The sequence below is a fragment of the Podarcis liolepis genome, assembly GCF_965112155.1.
Source record: "Podarcis liolepis genome assembly, chromosome: 10".
NCBI classification, from domain to species: Eukaryota; Metazoa; Chordata; class Lepidosauria; order Squamata; family Lacertidae; genus Podarcis; species Podarcis liolepis.
Genome location: NC_139562.1, coordinates 33,349,701 through 33,365,011, shown reverse-complemented (window position 1 = coordinate 33,365,011; position 15,311 = coordinate 33,349,701). Strand labels below are relative to the sequence as shown.

The following is a 15,311-nucleotide window of genomic DNA, read 5'->3' as shown; positions in this document are numbered from 1 at the left end:
GTGTGCATTAGGCAAAATTGCATACAGCATGTGCACATTAGGAAGAATGGGCACTAAAATGCCGGTGAATTTTCATGATGGTATTTTAAAAAAATAAATAAATCACGAAGAGCTGTGGAAATGTGGAGAACCAAACTTCAGAAGGTAAAAACTAGAAATGCAGAGAAACTGAGATTGACACTACAAAAAGGCAAATGGGAGGGACAAAAAAGCATGGGACAGGCACTGTGACTATCCTCTAGTCTAGTCAATGCACCCTTTTATCAAAGGTGCGGCTGTCCTTCTTCTGAAACGAAGCTCCATCTTGAAACATGCAATTCACTCATGTTTGCTAAAAACACGCCCACAACACAAAAAACAGACAATGCCTCCTTTCTTTTCTTCCTTTCCTCTCCCAGATGTGGGAACTCTTTTAAGTGAGGCCAAGGAATGTAGGTCCTTGGAAGGGTCTGTTTCAAGAGAGAGACCCCCCACTCCCACCCCCGCCACACACAAAGAGAGACAGGCGGCCAGAGATTATTTCAGAGTTTTCCTTTGGAAGATCTTCCTCTGCCTCTTTGCTTAGGCCCTGAAGGCCACCTCAGGCTTTGCATATCACAACCACTGAGAGAAGCAGTGGTGCGTAAGTTTTCTTTTCTGCCTTTCCTGTGTCAGGTGTGAAACAGCAGCAGCCAGCTTCCCTGCCTCAGGTGGCACAATGTCATGATTTATTAATTGGTTATTTCTATACCGCTTAATATATTAAAATATATCTCTAAGCGGTGTAGAAGAAACAGAGGCAACAGCAGACAACTTGAACAAAAATACACAGTCATATTAAAAATGTTTATATCTATCTATCTATCTATCTATCTATCTATCTATCTATCTATATCTATCTATCTATCTATCTATCTATATCTATCTATCTATCTATCTATCTAATCTATATTTATATCTATCTATCTATCATCTATCTATCTATCTATCTATCTATCTATCTATCTATCTATCTCAATATACGTTCATTTTTCTTCTGACGCACCCTCCCTCTCAGCCTCTGGGTTCTCACCCAGAGTCAGATCAAAACAAACTCTCAGCTCACCCACAAAAGTCTCACAATGAGAAGGGTTCCTGGAAACAGCGGACATCACCCTAGTCTCTCACTCTAGACTTGCTTTTCATGGACAGACCCAGGGCCTTTTTTCCCCAGCCAGTACTCACTTGAAATGAGCTCTGGCACCTCTTTGGTGTGTTCTGGCACCTCTGAAGCATTGCAGTGCCATTCCCTGGCACAGCGCTCAGGGCTGCGCGGTGGAGGAGGCGGGCAGCACAGTGGTTGGAGCAGTGCGGCAGAGATTGGCGGCAGAAGTTGGTGGGGCTCAACTTTGGTTCCAGCCCTCTTTTTCTAGAAAAAAAAGCTCTGGGCAGGCCCAAAGTACCTCCTCAGGCTGCCCTCAGCTGTGTCCCATTCAGCCTCACCTTCCACACTCAGTTCCAAGTACAGCCGGTTTGTTGAGTTTCCCAGGGGGTCCAGAGGATGGGAGAAAGACCCTTTTCAATCACAGTTCTATCCTCTCTTCCTCCAGCTGCCCCCCCCATCTTTCTATAGCACTCATTTTCTCCACTGTATTAGCATGTTCGATTTAAAAAAACAACAATCCAATTTGGCATACTCTGGGCTTTCAAATTTCAGTGGTGCCCCCTGCCTCTCCCACCTACAATGACATTTTAAGTCATTGTTGTGGTGCCCTCTTAGGTCAGTGCACAGTGCAGGTGTGCTGGGCTGCCCTAAAACCACCTTTGTAAGAGTGCCGACGCATCTCGCTTCAGAAGAAAGTGAGCCAGCCTTGCTGGAATCCTGAGGAAAATCCTGACTCAAAAGGTGTTATTGCATTGGTAGGTAATCCTCCGTTAGTGCCAAGGAAGGGTTGCCCACCAAAACAAATATGAGCTTCAGAAGAGTGGGTTTCCTTGGGACCACAACAAGAAAATGTTAATTCCTCCCTTCCTGCTCCTGCAGTCCTAATCATTTCCTGCCTTTCAGCAGGTGGATGCTCTTGGCATTTGAAAACCAACAAACAAAACACCCTATAATAAAATTGTAGAATTGGAAGGGACCACGAGGGTCATCTTGTCCAACGTGTGGCACAAACCCACAATCTCAAGCTTAAGAATCTCATGCTCTACTGACTGAGCTATCCCACAGAGAAAGACACTTTCACGGTCATGCCTACTTTGGCACTGAGTTACTCAGGGAGTCGATCACCATTCATTTGCAGTCACTGAGCACAGTCTTCAGTTTCTCACCTGTAAAATGGGAACAAAAATTGCGACCTTTCTCAAGAAGATTTTGAGACAGCAAACACAATAAGGACTGCAAAGCATCCTGTAAAGTTTTAACAAGTGCTATATAAATTATTAGTAATAGCAGTAACTGTTTTGGCACCTCATGTACACGATGTGGCTCCCTTTTCATACACTGCAAGTTACCCTGGAGGGCAATTGCAGCAGGCTATTTCCTCTCCGGCAATGGCTCAAATATGTTGCTGCTGCTGAATGACTTACATTTGTATCTAGAGAAAATGATTTCATTTTTATCCTGATTCTAGCCAGCTATTTGGTCATGTTTGGAAAGGGGAGAAAAGGCTTTGAAGTTTTTCTGTCTGCTGGAGAATGGCTTCCGTGGCTCCAAATGAGGGTGTGGGCTTTTGAGAAAATGGGTCTCTCAGGACTTCCATCTTCAGCCATGAGAGGAGGAGGATTACGGGGCCCTTGTTTTCGAAAGGAGGTTGGTTTCCAATGATTCCCGATAGCTGGCAGTGATAAAAATAATAATAAATCATCTTGCCTGTTTTGCTGAACGTTACCAGTTGCTTCAAAGAGCTGCTTTCTGCTGTTTTATCGATTTGATTGCTGTTGTATGGTTCTTATTGTTGTGAGTTTTACTACTTCGTTGTAAACTGCAACATGAAAATGTCTTAAACATCTGTGTGTACACAAACATATACACAAACTGTGACTATTGTGAAGCAGAAACGGGGTGATGTGTTCCTGACAGCTACAGGCCCAGCTATCTCAGACTGGAGCTGAAATCTTGGAAGGACAGGTGGCATTTCGGAGACTGGTTCAGAGAGAGGGGGGCAGGGGGAGAAATGAAAGGTGGCATGTAAGAACATCGAGGATTGCCTTGCTGGCAAAGGCCAAGGCACATCTAGTTCAGAATTCTTGCTTCCACCAGCAGCTGTCCAGGAAACAAGAAGAGCATGCAGACAACGGCCATCTCTGGATCCACTTCTTCACCCAGCCAGGCAATTGATGGGATATTATTCCCACCTAGGAACATGGGAAGTTTCATTCATCCCACCAGGAGGGTCATAGCTACCAGTAAAGACATTTGCAAATATTTGCTACCCTTGCCGTGACAGCAGACAGGCAAGAGGAAGCCCTGTGAGTGATGCCCCGAGCCCAGTCTGCGTTGCAGTGTGGGTCTAAGCAGCCACACTCCCCTGGTGCATCACGGGACCACCATCTCTTTTTGTCTACCATGCAGAGGAGAAGCAGGCCAATGGCAGCTGCTGCCAACTAGGTCAAGAACAGGCTCCTTAGTGTGTGGCATGTGATTCCCCTTAATTCCTGAGAGAGCCAACATGAATATCTGCAGCACATTTTGTAGTTCTTGGATTCCATTTGTCAAAGCAACCCAGTACTGACATCTGATCTGCGTACTTGAAAAATGCCAACCCCCCCCCCCAATCTCTGACAGCTCTTTGATGTCTCTTTGCCATGTGATAACTGCCCTCTTCATTCCAAGCACTCTCCTCTTCTTGCCTTGAACTAACCTCTTCATCTGAAGAGATCCCTGTGCACCCATGTGTCTCTCCATTCATCAATTGTTCCTTCCCGGTGCTCAGGGCTTGCCACATAAGCCAGCATTACTGATGCCGTAATTCTTTCTTTACATTTCCTTGCCACGAGAAAGTTTCCAAAGGGAAATTCCAACCCCCTTTGCTGTTCCAGACACATGTCTTTTCCAAATTCCTGAATGTTAGGAGGAGTCCCACTGAAGCAGGAGCAGAAACTTCTGGGAATCTTTAATTATTATTATTTTGTTACGGTTCATATTTGCATACCAAGGAATGGCCTCAGCAGAGCTATTTTCCACTGCATTCAGCACCAATATAACAGAGTGCGACTCTTGACTACGACTGCAGTTCTTGCATCTGAAAAAGTTTGCTTCAACTTCTTCCATGCAGACTACGGCTGTAGCCTGTACTGATGGCTTCCAGAGTTTTATGTATTTATCCATCACGTTTATATCCCACCTTTCCTCCTATGAGTTCAAAGTGGCATACATTGGCCTCCTCCCATTTTATCCTCACAACGACCCTGTGAAGTAGGATAGGCTATGAGAGACTGACATGCGCAAGGTGAGCTTCATGGCTGAGTCGGGATTTGAACCCTCATCACCCAGGTCGTAGTCCAACAGTTCAGCCACTGCACCACAGACCGTATGACGATCTCCTGAAAGACAGTGCATTTTTGCGAAGCCTTGTGCCTAAAATATAGCAGCTAAAGGACAACACGAACAGGCGAACTCGGATGGATTTGGCTGGGAAAGGTTGTTTTTGTTTTTAAGTAAGGATAGCCTATAATCACAGAACCCACAACTCGTTATTTCTCGGTCTCTTCTCAGGAAGCTACAAGGACTTGGATCCATTTCAAGCCTTCATGTTGAAATTCCTTCTTTGTATGTATAGTACACACAGGCAGCGTGCCAGAATCCTGAGAGGCGGAGGGAAAAAGGGAGGGAGTTAAATGCCATATTATTAAAACCAGGTTCAGACACGTTGCGAAGCGTCAGAAGATAAGCTTTTGCAACACCTCTGCTGGGTTGGCTGTGCTTTCCTTTTGCCACACAGTGACTATATGCTTGGTGGCCCTCCCACTTTCCAGAGGCAGAGAAAACTGCCAGAGATGGCAGCCCAGCTTCCCTTTGGATGGGGCAGCCTTGGAGTGTTGCTGTTTGTTTACAAGGGACATTGTTGTGTGCACTTATTTTCATTAATATATGCATTTTTGTGCACAGTCTCTGTCTGCATTGCAAAATTCAGTGGAATGTGAATTGTGCACGACAGCTTGTGTTTGGTCTGCTGATTGGTGTGAGTTAGGCAGGTTTGCATTAAAAGGCAAACTGAGCAAGTTTCTCCCCCAGCCCTATTGACAACGGAGAAAATATACCGTAAGCGGCTCACTCACAACCATTAGCAAGCATCAAGGATTTAAAAGGTGGTCCTTGTTACCATGAAAATGTATTCCAGATTAAAATTTGTTGGCCTTCAAGGTACCACAAGACTTTGTTCTTACTGCAGCAGACTCATATGATAATGGATTCAAATTACTAGAAAAGAGATTCCAACTATAATAAATAATAATTTATTATTTATACCCCACCCACCCAGCTGGGTTTCCCAGGAAGAACTTTCTGATGGTAAGAGCTGTTCGACAGTGGAACAGACTCCCTCAAAAGGTGGTGGACTCTCCTTCCTTGGAGGTTTTGAAGGAGAGGTTGGGTGGCCATCTGTTACGAATGCTTTAGTCAGGATTCCTGTATTGCAGGGAGTTGGACTAGATGATTCTTGGGGTGCCTTCCAACCCCACCATTTTATGATCCTATGACTACCTCCTCTAGAAACTGGAAGGGGCATTCATTCATTTTACTTGTACACCTCTTTTCCACACACACACACACACAATTGTGATCAAAGCAACTTACAATACATAAACATGGATGCCTTTCTAACAAAACACTACAATACTACATAATAACATAGCAAAGCAAAAATAGCATGCAAAAAACCCCACTCACATTTCAATACTGTAAGTATAACAAGGTTATGTAAACACACAGCGGCCAATAGCAAAAGTAAACAAGGGAGCTACACAGTTTCACCTTAGTCCTAGAAACACCTCTCCCATAATGTTGCTCTCGGGCATGATGTTTGTCTGGGATTAATCAGGGTCCAGGTTAAGAGAGGAAAGGTTGGGGGCCCTTCATGAAGTGTGCAAGTTCCCCTCCAACTCCCTCTCCCCACTTAGAAAATCTTCCCACCACAGCTAACCACAGACATCTAAAAACAGCAGCTAAGAAGCTTGCTACAAAAGTTCTGGGAACTCAGCCTACTGCAGGGTACAGGATTGGGGCAGAGTGTGGCCAGCCTGTTTAAATAAAATAGCTGTGTACAATATAAGAATTGCATCATTAATGAATCAATCTATTAATTTTATTTTAGCTATTTATATACCATATATCTTTCTGATCAAATTTAAAAGAATATCAGTGTTCTCCCCCCCTCCCCCAATGGTGCGAACTAGCATTTAGTACTGGCACCTATTTTTTATCAACTTTTTAATTAAATGTTGATCACAAACTCAATAAAGAAGGGCGGAGAGGGCAGAGGAAGAAGGAGGAGAAAGCATTTTACAATTCATCAACATCATATTTCACACAGAAAAGCACTGAAGCATGCAATGGATAAGATGGAGTGAAATTAGTCATAAAAAACAGGGAGGGGGTCCTCTAAAATGCTTGCAGAAATAAATATAATGTTTTTTGTCAAGCCCCTTCAGCTAAACAGGCAGGGGGAGTTCCACAGGACTCAGGATGCTTGTGGTGGATGGGAGCCATAGGGGACCATGAACAGAAACTCCCTCAAAGCTTTCAGCGATGGGGCAGAGATAGAATCCTTGAATATTTAACCTTATCTTACCCTAAAATACCTTAAAGCTTAAATCTTAGTTTTCAAATATACATAACTCCTTATATCATTTCTGCTAGAGTCACATAGTTTCATTCCAACATTTTCCCTAATATTCATTAATTTTTAGCCAATTCCCTAAATAAAAAGTTTCCTTTATAAATTTTCTTCCAATCTTCATCCAACGTCTCCTCTTCCTGGTCTCGGATCGTGTCAGTCCTTACTGTCCAATCCATGTAGTCCTGAGGAATAAGTTTCTAGTGCCTTTTTCTTCTTAAATGCTTTTTCTCCTATATACAGTTTTCACACGGTTGGTTTTGAACTAGTCTGACCATTTTATTGGCTTTTAGCTAGGTTTATTCAAACCCACCTCAGTTCTCGGCAATGTAAGCTTTGAAATGCTTGTATTTTTATTTTATTTTTGAAAAGATATCCTATCCTGTCTCACTCACCCATCTCTACCCTCCATCTCTCTGTCTTCATTAATGGACATGCTTCTCTCTCTCTCTCTCTCTCTCTCTCTCTGACACATGCAAGGTTTTATCAGCACAATTAAATTTAAAATTGCCTTGCCAAGGGGACCTCTGGGCCATGTAAAGGGGAATGGCTGCCAACTAGCTAAATGTTTCATTTTGTGCAAATGGTCACTCTTTCTCCCTTCTGGGAACTGTGGGCAAGCCTGTGTGTTGGGAAAAATAAGGATTATACAATTTCACTCTGATTCATCCTTGTTGGGGGAAAGCACATCCAAAGCAGAAAAGTTCCTCCTTCAAATCTCAGCTTAACCATGAGTGTCCCACCTAGCTAACTTGAAGCAAGTAACTGTCTCACAGCCTCAAACCCGCCTGCAGTAGTGGGTAATAATAATCCTGGCTATCATACAGGGTTATTGTAAGAATGACTGGGATGATGTACGCTAGACCTTTTGAGCACTTACGAAAAGCTCTATATGCCCACACCTGTTTGTCTTCTTTTTCTTTTAACCCTCAAATGTCGCAGAAGCCCATTTTGCATCTGTGGCTTACCAAAAAGAATCTGTAATTCACAGAGGGAAAGGGCTTGGGAAAAGCGGAGGGATGCTTGGAAACCTGTACTTTCTAAGCGTTCATTAATAATAGTAACAGAGTAATAGATCATCACTACAGAGTGCAAAGAAGAGGGAAATGTGGAGTTATCTATGCACATAACGCACACAGTCTCTGTCTCACCCTCTCTGGCCATGTTTGTGCATCATGCTAGACCATGGTTTAGTGTGATGTGCGCAAGCAAGAATGAACTCTCCTCTCCTCCTCACATGCAGCTGAGATTAGGAGTTTGGAAGCTTCCACTTTTAGATACTCACAGCTTACTGAATTGGGAACCATGGTTCATATTAACTGTGGTTCGTTTAAACCAGCCAGCTTCATAAACCATGGCTTGAAGTGGACTTGTTTCAAGCGAGATAGTTAACTGCAGTTTGTTGCTTCAGACAAGGAGACAAACCACAGTTAAATTGCTCATTGGTGCTCACCACTTCTGTCCTTTCTCATCCATCTCCTGCCTCTTCCTAGATGTGTGTAACTGTATCATCCTCCCTCTCCTCCCTCTTCCCCGACATGCATTGCAAGATTTCATGGCCACAAGCACAATAAAGTGCAAGGCTATTGCCATGAGGTAGCCCAGCAGGTCTCCAGTGGAACATCAGTGTTGGATAAGAGCTGTGCATATGCTGTGTTTAAAATATAAAATAAATGTGTAGTGCAATAATAGCCATAGTCCTGCAGACTGTATGTGCTATGCGAATTTAGAAAACATACACATATTGACCTATTCCGCATTACCTATTTTGATAGTCATGGGGGTGGGAAGCATGCAGGGCACCCAAGTCTTGCCCCTGCCCCACTGGAAATGCTACACTCAGCTCCCCTTCTTCCTCGGGTTTCTGCAGTTTAACCAGACAGTCAAGTCTATATTTGCAGCCATAAGCCTAGAAACTTGCTTCCTTATCGGTGCCAAAGCTGAGCTTCCCAGAGTGCTGAATTCTGTTGAATTCTGTCTGCACAACACAATCATGGATGTTCCATGCATTTGAAGCAGGCTTCTCCACATGCATAAGCCAAGCTGGGTGGGGAAATCGTGTGCAGGAACAAGTCCTGTGCTGTGCATATGATTTCATGGCCCCATCTTTCAACCAGGCCCAGCAAAAAATAGTAGTAGGTAGTACTTATCAACTGTTCAGGAGCAGGACTGGACTCTGGCTCCCAACAAAATATTAAAAACACAATAAAACACCAAGCATTAAAGTCCCTATACAGGGCTGTCTTCAGACAAGGGTGCCAACTTGAACAAAATATTGGGGGAGGGGGAGGTAAGCCCCACCCTGCATAACTGAACACATGATGTGGTGCATGCACACCATTTGAATGGCAATGCCCATCAACTTGAGAGGCCCTCAAATATTTTATTGAGGGGGTTGAAGACCCCCTCAGTTCCTAAGAATGACTCCCATGCCTTCAGGTGTCTTCTAAAAGTCATATAGTTATTTATTGTTTAACATTTATCTCCTTGACATCTGATGGAAGGGCATTCCACAGGGTGGGAGCCACTACCAAGAAGGCCCTTTGCCTGGTTCCCTGTAGCTTTACTTCTTGCAGTGAAGGAACCGCCAGAAGGCCCTAGAAGCTGGACCTCCGTGTCTGGGCTGGACGATGGGGGTGGAGACGTTCCTTCAGGTATAAGGCAGCTTATACACGTTAAAGTAAATAATATTCCAGAGGGTTTTATTTCATTTCCGTACCCCCCCCCCTTGAAAACTGTGATTTGATTCTACCTGTGAGCTGAAGAATTCCTTGCGGTTGGCAAGTATCACATTAAAGTGTTAAGCTGCGCCAACAATGTGTCCTGAAAGTTCAAATCAGCCACGGAAAGCCAGGGATCAATTGTACCAGCGCTTATCTGCGGCAGCACCTTTGACTGTTTGTTCAGTCAGTGTGATCATTACCTAGGGAAGGAGATCGGGAGAGGGCTCTGAGTTACTGTTGCTGAAATTCAGCCTTCTGTTGCGAAAGCAGTGCAGGTATTTGCCTCTCCACCCCACCCTTGCCTCCCTCTTTACTCGAAACACGCCCTAGTGACACCCCTGGAGCCACGGAGGAATGCCAGAGTGGATTAGCAGCTATGGTGTCAGTGATGCATGTAATCCTCTGAGGAACACACAGTTGCCTCGAAATGGTGTGCAGTCTAAAAGGAGGCAGGAAAATGAGTTTTGGATCTTCAGGTTTCCAAGCCGTGGAAATCTGAATTTAAAAAGGCATCGGGAAGGAAGTATGGGCTGTACAATAGCAGCACTGAGCCCTGCAGGAGCAGAAGCTTCATCAGAGAGACTTAGGTAAGGATGGCGAACTGGCCAGTCTCCTCCTGGACTGGGAAGAGGAAGGACTCTTCCAAGGAGCTCTAATGGCATTCTGCTACTGGGAAGTCTGCATTGGATATAAAGTAGCCCACTCTCCAAGTTGGGAGTCTGAGAATGCAACACATACAAAAATGGCAAACTGGGTTCCCCTAAAGGCTGGAAAAAAAGGCAAATGAATGGATGGATGAAAGTTCAGGCAACATTTGTCCTACAGACAGAAACCTAGGATGCCACTGGATATAATCTATGTTGTAATACAGTGGTACCTAGGAAGTTGAATGGAATCCGTTCCGGAAGTCTGTTCGACTTCCAAAATGTTTGGAAGCTCCTGCAGCCAATTGTAAGCCATGGAAGTGGCTTCGGACGTTTGGGTTCCAAAGAACGTTTGCAAACCGGAACACTCACTTCTGGATTTGCGGCGTTCGGGAGCCAAAACGTTCGACTCACAAGGTGTTTGGGATCGAAGGTATGACTGTAGCTCCAAACTAGCTGTAATTGTGGACAACCAGTAGTCACACATAACAACTCATAGCCTCTTTTTCTATACACACGGACCGTCGTGTGCATCAAAAGGTGCATGCATCTTCTTCAATGGAGTCTTATTGAGCATAGCAATACATTTTAGGCTGGACATCTAGATGCACATAGACATCCTTATCTGCCTCGCACATAGGAGTCGGCTTTTGCACACAGAGCCCTTTTGTTAGATTAGGACAAATGTGCTTGGAGTGAAACTCATCCAGGGTAATCCCTGTACTGCCAAGGGAGACACACCTTCCTGCTTTCTCAGGGCTGATGTCTGGAAGACTTCTCTAAAGTTTTACCTGGTTTTAATGTTGCATTTTTATCCCTTTGCCTGTGGTTCTAGTCTGGATTGGGAGCATCACTTGTGGTATTTCCATTGCAAGAAAAGCTTCCTTTTGTACCAATGGGAGCTTTTCTTCCAGTGCAAACAGGAAATGTGGGAGAGGAGATCTCAATTAGGGACACAGCAGAGACAAAGAGTTAAAGCCTGCCTTCCCCAATGCCAGGGTCCTGATCCAGTTTGAGGGCCCCCTGCCTGCTACTTTCTATTTAAAAGCCATTAAGAGACAATGAGGTTTGTCAGGGACGTTCATCTGGTGCTTTCATTATATATCTTTAGGCACTAGGCGAAAACGTTCCTATTTAACCAGGTCTTTGGCTGATTAATATTCTGCAGCCTTTGAAATGTGTTTGAGGGTGGGGGTTATTGCTTTGTTGTTTTGTTTTGATTATTTATTTGTGCTTTTATGTTTTATTTTTGTCTTTTGAACCACCCTGAGACCTTATGCTAAAGGGCAGGATATAAGTCTAATAAATAATAAAGTAATAACTCATTGGATATTAATGACAATATATGTTCCAGACATTGGAGTGTTGTCTGCTAATACATTTGGCCTGCAGAAGACATTTTTTGCTTGAAAACAGGATGTAAAGCTAATCTCCATCAAAAGAAAACTCAAAAGGGTGTCAGGCAATAAGATTTTAACTATCTAGAGCAGTGGTGGCCAAACCTGGCCCTCCAGCTGTTTTTGGACTACAACTCCCATCATCCCTAGCTAACAGGACCAGTGGTCAGGGATGATGGGAACAGTAGTCCCAAAACAGCTGGAGGGCCAAGTTTGGCCACCACTGATCTAGAGAAAGTTCCGATATCAAAAGGAACCTAAAGGGGGGAAAAACACCCCTCATTAATAAATCTATCTATAACAATTCTGAGACATTTTGAACTCAGAATTAGGATTCACTTGACATTAAAAGGCAAATCTACTTAATTTGCAGTTCCTGAACAGACTGAAACACAACCAGCTTTCAAAATCTGCACTTCTCTGAATTTTGTAACATAGTTCTCCAGCCAAGCAACAGGTATGCAAATACATATTCTGGGGTAAAGTGTGCACACAAAAAATTATATATTCATTAAAATAAATACAAAGTGCATTATACCAGGGGACATTTTGCTGGCAAAAATGTATATAGTAAGAGAAAACTACACTGAAATGCTGACTAATTTTCATGAGGATTTTTTTTTTTAAAAAAGATGAAAACTGATGGGAAATTGGGGAGACTGGAAAAATGAGAAACTGGCAGAAATTGATAGAATTGCTCATCCTACTCAGAAGGAAAGATTTTGCAAAGAGCTGTGTCTTATATATTACACACACACACATTTTTAAAAAATCACCATACTGCAAATACGAAAGGTTCATTTAAACATTTTTAATTGAGTTGTTGGTTTTTGTTTCATTTTCAAAGGATGGTGCCATATGCTTTTGAATAATAATTATTATTTAAATTTTTCCCTGATGTGAGAGATATCATTGAAGTGGCCATTTTCCTTTGGAAAGTCTGATGAAAAAAGAGAGCAGTTTCCAATATGAAAATCAGTCCCATCATACAGCGTTTAGTACAGTTCTTTTTTGGAAGAATTCCTTGGCAGCTCTAGAGCTTGGCTGGAAGACAAGCAAGGCAGGGAGCCAAGCATTATCCCTGCAGCATGGCTGATTTTCTTTCCTGCCTTAACTTCGTTTAATATCTGAACTATTAAATGTGCAGAGCACACCATTTGAAAGGGCCACAGTGGCTGCAACTCCAGGTGGCTGTTTTAGCAATCTCCACCCCACATCTCCCTGTTTCCACATCCATCGTTCCAAAAGACCCTGCAGTGGTCAGGTGCAAGCCTGAGACCCGTGAACGATGCACAAACCTCCAGGAGCTTTGCCACATGCCCAGATCAAATATTCACACCTTGCCAATGACTCGTGACAAAGTCATGCATGTACAGCCATTTTCTTGCCATGTTAGGGGGAAGCAGTTGAAAAATGTTAACCAGCAATAAGTGTTATGTGCAAAAGCACAATTAAGGGTGCAATTGGTTTTTGTAAACCACTTAGAGGTGCTTTGGGGCTGTTGTGTTCTTGCTTTTAAATAATCAAACGGTACACAAATCTTTTGGCACCGAGTGAATAACTTTAGACTGTCTCTAGCTTTTAATTTTTTTAAAAGAAATATAATATTTGGTGTAATTGTTTCTGCTGTTTGCTGTGTTTATTTTTATCAGTTGATTTTATTGTTGAAATGCAGCCCCCCCCCCCAATTTACATGGAGGTTACGTTCTAAGGCACCACACGCGTCAGTGAAATCGTGTATATTTGAAACACCATTGGAAAAGCCTGGAAGCCCGGCGTTCCGCCCCTGCCCCATTCTGCCCCTTTTTGTGACATTGTTGGGTCACTTCTGGGTTTGGTGTGATGTGGGTATGTGTGGCCTTACACATAATGAATGTGCGTAAAAGGGGGTTGCCTATAGTGATCATATCACGTTTCAAAAATCCTCCAGTTCATCTAAGGCTACTTGTTTATATTTTGTTTTGTTTAATTTATGTTCCTCCAAATAATGACATGGAGAGAGGACCATTCCCCCCCCCCCCCGGAAACTAAGTTTCTTTCCCAGCCTTGCACCAATATTTCACCACGAAAGGAGCAATTAATGACATTTTCCTGTTAAAAGTCATCATATGTATAAAAACAAGGCAGAGATGAGATGATGGCCCTCTGGATGCAACTGGACTCTAACTCTCATCATTCCTGACCATTGGGTGTGTTGGCCTGGGACAGATGTAGGACAGATGTAGAGAAACATCTGAGTGGCCACAGGTTCCCCACTCTTGGTCTAAGCAGCAGCCCCAGGATACAGCTGAATTCATAAACCCAGTGGAAATCTCTCTGCAGAGCTTTCCTTGCAATGTTTCCATGCAATGTTTGGGTCCCATCCTTTCTTATCAGTCATCTGACAGGCTGTTTTCGGGAGGACCCCTTTGCAAAGCTCTCTTCCATACACAGCACTTAAAACGCTCCATTGGACAGGCTTTCTGTAGATTCTATTTCAAAGGGAGGAATGTCAAAAAGAGATCCTCCAAATAGCTTCCAGATGTGGTTGTTTCTTTTCCTGATCTAGACTTGGAAGGAGGGTGTAGGGAACGCCTTTAAGTGCTTCTCCATAGTGAAATGGGGGTGTGGGGAGTCTTCACTGCAAGGAGAGAGAGGAGACACAGAACTAGAATTCATGAGATGGGGCGGAGGGTAACTGAGCCCCTGTTTGAGACATTTCAGGGCGTGAATTGCATTTCAAATAATATCCCCCCTGTGTGCATGGTAGTATTTTAAATTATACATCAGCAATCCAAGCTCAAGCAATTTATCATGGGATGGGCCCTGTCAAGCTGGGGCTAAAGAGAAAGGGATTTAACTTTCAGGAAGTTCAGCCTCCCCCTAATCAAGGCTTCTGATTCAATCTTACATTCTGAAATTCCTCCTGAGACGCCTGACAGAGAGCCACAAAGGCAATGATCATCATCTAATGATGTTTGGCAGCAACAGCTGTGTTCCTCGTGCGGGCTTTTGAATGTAGCTCTGTGCACAACTTGTACCAAACAGATTTCTAGGACTGATGGCCCTCTCCTGAGAGGCAGGACTGAATAACTGAAATGCCTCTGATGGGTACTTGGCCATTCATTCTTCCATCTCGAGAATAGAACTCCATTGCCTCCTCTCAAAAACATGCTCCATGCCAGTCAGACATTCACAATGCATGCGCTGTTCTCTTCTTTTCTCTCCTCAAAAGTTTTTTTTTCCTTTTTCTTTAAGTGAACCACACATCTAAAACAGAACTTGTGTTTGGGTGCTTTTATGTGAAGCTACTCCGACTGGCAGTGGTCCTCTAAGGTCTTGGGCAGAAGTCTTTCCAGGGAGTCACAAACATGACTGCCAGGTCACCCATGTCAATTATATCCTTGAATCTGGTGAGTGGCTGCTCTAGTGCCCAGCAAAAGACAGGCAAAGGCCTGTCCCAATAACAGACAGGCATGGACTTGTCTTGACCAGGTGCCAATTGCACTGGGAGAAAGGTGGAGGCTTATCAAAGAATCATACAATTGTAGAGCTGGAAGAGACCCCAAGGGTTATCCAGTCCAACCCTCAGCAATGCACAAATATCAGCAAAAGCTTCAAGGAAGGAGAGTTCACGACCTCCCGTGGGAGACTGTTCCCTTTCAAGCAGCTCTTACCACCAGAAAGTTCTTCCTGATGTATTTTAAGTTGCATCTAATGTCAGAAGCAGTGGACCCTCTTTGCTTCCAAGTGCCAGTATCATGTCAGGCAAGA

General features: G+C 43.7%; 1 protein-coding gene across 4 annotated transcripts in view; it reads right to left on the bottom strand.

Annotated features, from left to right (window-relative positions):
• Positions 1–15,311, bottom strand: part of GSG1 (germ cell associated 1) — a 112,452-nt gene that overhangs the window by 23,067 nt on the left and 74,074 nt on the right. Inside the window, exons 1-3 of one of the 4 annotated variants that reach the window (XM_083462791.1) lie at positions 10,395–11,385; positions 9,547–9,717; positions 3,694–4,764 (exon numbers count right to left, since the gene is read on the bottom strand). The exons of 2 other annotated variants lie outside the window; for them this stretch is intronic. The gene's annotated coding sequence lies outside the window, so the exon portion shown is untranslated. Of the gene's footprint in view, positions 1–2,216; positions 3,650–3,693; positions 4,765–9,546; positions 9,718–10,394; positions 11,386–15,311 lie in introns of those variants that run through there. One more of the 4 variants, XM_083462792.1, reaches the window with a different exon arrangement.